The sequence below is a fragment of the Vigna unguiculata genome, chromosome 7 (assembly GCF_004118075.2).
Source record: "Vigna unguiculata cultivar IT97K-499-35 chromosome 7, ASM411807v1, whole genome shotgun sequence".
In the NCBI taxonomy this organism is placed as follows: Eukaryota; Viridiplantae; Streptophyta; class Magnoliopsida; order Fabales; family Fabaceae; genus Vigna; species Vigna unguiculata.
Genome location: NC_040285.1, coordinates 20,774,826 through 20,780,146, shown reverse-complemented (window position 1 = coordinate 20,780,146; position 5,321 = coordinate 20,774,826). Strand labels below are relative to the sequence as shown.

General features: G+C 40.5%; 1 long non-coding RNA gene across 2 annotated transcripts; it reads right to left on the bottom strand.

Moving 5' to 3' along the window:
- Positions 1-1,319: 1,319 nt before the first annotated feature.
- Positions 1,320-4,083, bottom strand: LOC114190810. 2 transcript variants are annotated; one of them, XR_003605854.1, is made up of 2 exons: positions 2,158-4,083; positions 1,320-2,070 (listed from the first exon to the last, which is right to left on the bottom strand). It is a non-coding gene; the product is annotated as an uncharacterized LOC114190810 (long non-coding RNA). The 2 variants fall into 2 exon arrangements; XR_003605855.1 differs by having other exon boundaries at positions 2,180-4,083.
- Positions 4,084-5,321: the final 1,238 nt, after the last annotated feature.

Here is a 5,321-nt window from a genome sequence, read left to right as displayed (position 1 = left end):
CCCTACCCACAGATTACATCGGTCCATAACAGAGGAAAATGACCAGGGTATACGAGCAAATCTCAACGTCTTAGAAGAAGTTAGAGAATTAGCAAGAATCACTGGTGAAGCAACTAAACAAAGAATGGAACGCAAATACAAGACGAAGGTCGTACCCCGAAGCTTCCAAGAGAATGACCTGGTATTGAGGCGGGCACACCTGGTAGAATCAGGGGATAAACTTTCCCCCAAATGGGTAGGCCCTTTCCGAGTACGAGAAGTTCTTCCAAGTGGCGCCTATCGAATGGAGACTTTAGATGGAATTGCAATCCCAAGAACGTGGAATGCGGCGAATTTACGATTTTATTTTAGTTAAGTATGTTTCCATTTTCCTTTGTATGGCATGAACTATATCTTCAAATAAAATCCCCACACTCTTTTTCCCTCCGGGTAACCGTAGGGTTTTTTAACGAGGTGGTGGTAGTTTTCTTATATACCTTCTCATCATTTCTTCTCCATTGTAAATTCGGTATTCCTCAACTTAGTCCGACCTCCCTCAGTACGCTGAGGGTTCAGCTCGGTCCGACCTCGCTACGTGCGAAATAGAACCTCAATACGCTGAGGGCTTCAGCTCAGTCCGACCTCGCTACGTGCGAAAGAGAACCTCAATACGTTGAGGGCTTCAGCTCGGTCTGACCTCGCTACGTGCGAAATAGAACCTTAGTACACTGAGGGCTTCAGCTCGGGCCCTCGCTACGTGCGAAATAGAACCTCAGTACGCTGAGGGCTTCAGCTCAGTCCGACCTCGCTACGTGCGAAGTAGAACCTCAGTACGCTAAGGGGCTCAACTCGTTCCGACCTCACTATGTGCGAGAAGGAACCCTAGTACGCTGAGGGTTCAGCTCGGTCTGACCTCGCTACGTGCGAAAGAGAACCCCAATACGCTGAGGGTTTAGCTCGGTCCGACCTCCCTTAGTACGCTGAGGGCTCAGCTCGGTTCGACCTCAAAGCGAAAGTTTGAAGCAAAGTTTGAGTTATAGCGCAGAGGGTTCAGCTCGGTCCGACCTCCCTCAGTACGCTGAGGGCTCAGCTCGCTCCAACCTCAAAGCGAAAGTTTGAAGCAAAGTTTGAGTTACAGCGAGTTTCAGGGCTTTTAAGGTACGCAAACTATGTAAAGTTGTGTCTTCTTACTCTTATTATTCATTGCTGATAACCTATGATAGCCTTATTTATTCATCGTAGCTTTCATTTTTCATAACTATTTATTCGTACGAACCAGGTCAGATCTCAATATTATGTTAAATATACGATTAAAGTCTAGATTTAAAAGTTGGGGGCGATAAGATAAAACACAAAACTCATAGAACGTCTCAATATCCCATAGACATAAAACCAAAAAGACCTTATGCAAATTAACCAAGTCACCCTAACTTTTCCCTATAAACCAAAAAGGAAAGCATTACACATCAGGAATGTTTACCAGTTGCCCCTCTACGACCTCCTTTGTGATATCAACTTTAGAAACGTCTAGGTTACGATACAAAACTTTAATTTGGTCGAGAGCAAGCTGGAATCCTTGTTTCAAAGTGGCACACAATTGGTCGACAAATTCTTCTTTCTCATTTTCCAACACTTGACATTTTGTGGTCAAGTCTTTCACCAAAGCCTCATTGGATTCTGCTGTTGGTTTCAAGGCGTCAAGCTCAGCTTTGAGGTTAATGACCTTAATCTCCTTATCCTTTAAAGATCTACGAATTTCTTCCATGTTTGCAAGATCAGTTTTGATTAGCATGGTCAAAACCCTCACCCCAAAAACTCTTGTTAGGAGCTAAGGGAAGAGGTCGCCCAGGTAAGACGACTTCAGTTGAGGGAGGTCGGTCACGAGATTCTGAAGTCTCCGATTGGGTAGGAGCACCTTCTTTAGATTCAACTCTCTTACGCTTTGCCTTGGGGTCACTTTGGGTGGTCTCGGGATCACTCTCCATGATCACTTTGATGGGAGAAGGTCGAGTCCGAGCACTAGTGCCGGCTTTGCCTGATCCTTGTTGTTTTATCCGACGAAGCAAGTCTCTTTGAGAAAGGGCCATCTGACTATTTGCAAAAAATAAAGAGTGTAGTAAATTAACAAGCAAAGCAACAGATACCTAAAAGGTAACAAGAATAGTCAGAAAGTTATACCAATGAATAATTTTAAGTCTACCTTCCGACACTCGAGCTCTTAGATCTTACGAATGTCGAAGATAACTTCTAAACCTTCCAGTGTTTCACAGCTTTTCCTCTCGACAAGGTTCAAGTCTTCCATTTGCCGAGCAGTCTGGAGAGTAGGAAATATGGTCCAATATAAAGGGAAGCCATCCAGCAAGGTTGGGTTATGGCTAGGAGCAAGAATCTTTATGAAAATACCTTTAAATCCTTTATAAGAGGATTGGAATAGGGTGAACAAACCCCGACCACTAACACCACTTAGAGAAGCCCACAACTGTTTGGAGGATATACTCTTTAGCTCGAAGAAATAGAAAAACACCTTAGGGGTAGGATTCAAGCCTAAACTGACACATAATATGTGGAAAGCTCGAACAAAGGCCCAACTATTGGGATGTAATTGGGCTGGAGCTACATTAAGTAAGGTTAGGATTTCCTTCTTAAAGTCATTAAACGGGAGACTAACGCCAAGTCTCTCAAAGAGTGTTACATACACAAAAGTAAACCTCTGTGGAAGAGGGAAAGTTCTATCCCTACACACTGGTTCGTCTAGCTCGCAAGAACCAACAATGACATCCTTCTCGTCATTCCTACAAAGAGCCTGCCTACTCCTAAAATCTTGTATCCTTTTTTCGGTTCCAAGGCCATTATATTCTCTTTTTAGGTTCATTGGGGCCCAGGGATATTGAGGGCTGTAAGAAGTCATCTCAGATAGGTAAAACAGGTCGCTTGATCCGAGGGAAACTAGGGCAGAAAATTAGCAAGGTTTTTCAATTCAGTAACCCTATTAAACCTAGAAAAAGCACATGCACGCATAAACTCAATAACATACTCAAGTTCAGAAAGAATAAACCTTTAGTTCATGAGTAGAATTGTTAGAGCAAAACATCTAGTACCACACCACACGTTTTAACACAAGATGATCAGGGCAAACGTACAGGAGAACACAAACACATCAAAGAAGCACATACGAAGAGCAAAGTATGGAAAGAATAGGAAAAGATTTCCAGTCACCAACCAAGAGATGAAATAATGCCTTTCTTTCATAAATCTCTCCGAAAAGCAGGAAAGCGAATACTTCAATAAAAACTTTTATAGACGCATTCGCATTCAAGTGAGCAAAGAATAGTCAACATTACTTCTCAAATTTAATCAAGCATACCTTGAGCGCTCTGAAGTGAGAATGATCACGGAAATGTCTGAAGAAAGGCTGCTAAAAGAAATTCACGACCGGGCGACGGAGTGGTAAAAAAGAGAAAGAAGTTTTTGGGGTAAAGCTTCCTGGGAAGAAGAAGGACAGTTAGGAGTGGTTCCTTTAAAGCAAATTAAATCCAGCCATTGATCTTAGGAGGTGTCAACGCATATGCCATTGATGCGCAACACGTAGCGGGGTAGGTTAGAATGAAACGACATTTCTGAGCGCGGGCTAGACAAAAGGTCATCTTTAAAACGCTACGCCTGATGCGCGACACGTGGCAAGTAATAAGGAATACCATGTACTACAGAAGGGATATCCACTCTTAGCCTCACTAGTTCAGCAAAGAGTGGGAGGGCTGTGTATTGTCCATGGCGCAGGGTCGGAATCCGATCTCAAAAGATTTGGTTGATAGGTCGGTAAGGTCAGATCAGCCAAATAGGTCGAATAAGTCGGAGTCTGAGAACTTGGGTCGGAGCCGGCCCATAGTAGGCCCATATCCCGCAAATTGCCATAAGATTAAAGGCATATGTTGGAAAGAATGGTGACAGGAAGATAGGAAGCAGTTCTGAAGTGTGGGGGAGACGGGAAAAGACTATAAGGAAGGAAAAAAGGTTTTGAGGAGGATCTAAAAAAAGATGAGAAGGGAAGAGAGAGCAAAACAAATAGAGAAAAAGGAGAGAAGAGACGAGAGATTATTTGTTCGATCTTGATCAGGCCTACTCGGTTAGGTCAGGACTAGAATATATATATATATAGTGTACATCTCAGCAATTGTTCACGAAATACTACCAAAATATGTATTTGTATAATATTAAAAGTTCTACATCAGAATAGAAGGTTATCTATATTTTTAATATCTCGTAAAGATATTAATAGAAATTATCCTGAGTCAATCTTCAGAAGATCCACCAATAATATCCCGAACAACTCTCATTGAGCAGGTTCCTCTTCTACTCATGCAACAGGTACATATGAAACAAAAATATGAAAGGAGTGAGGTCTTTATAAGCCTTAAATATCAATCTTAATAAACTCAACAAACAATAGAGACACTAGGGGCCTAGATTTGGACCTACAACCACAAAACTTGATCTTGTTTTACAAGATATATGGATCCATATTTCACTTCTGATGATCCAATCTGAACATCAAAAGTTACTTTGGGAAGTGATTAGGTAGTTGAGTATTTCTCATAAAATATTGGTACAATCATAATTATTTCTTTCTCGAGAATATTAGCCATTCATCGGCTCACAAAAGAGATATATACTCACTACCTAACCTTGGCGATGCCGAGCAGGTATCACATAGTCCCAAGTTTGGCCTATGAATATCCTAGTCCAGGGCGTTATTCTGAACTATCCAGATATTCACCTACTTGGTAAAATTTCCTTAGACCCCACCATGGTCCCTGCCTTTCATCTCGCAGTGTACCAAACTGTGACTTCCCAAATACAAACACTTTGACACTGGTTTAATCTCAACTTTTTGAAACCAGACTTAACTCTTACTTAACTGACATACTCTTGGATATTTTCAAAGGTCAAAAAATGTGATGACTATCAATTCATGTCATTGTATAAACTATATACAAAGAATATAAAACAACGATAAAATGTACATACAATTTTCTTCTATCCAAGCTCACTAAATTAACTAATATTTACTTTTACTTCACATTTATTTTTTTTAATTGTAAAATAATGATAAAATAAGAATCAAAGCAAGAACTTTAAATACATAATTAGATAAGGATTAGAACGTTATAAATAAACAAAAGTATAAATTAAATAGGATCAGTGCGTAACTGGAGATATATTAATTGAAATAAATAAACAGGACCAGTGCATAACTAGAAATAAATAAAATAAATAAATAGGACCAATGCATAACTGGAGATAAATAAAATAAAATAAATAAATAGGACCAGTGCGTAACTGGA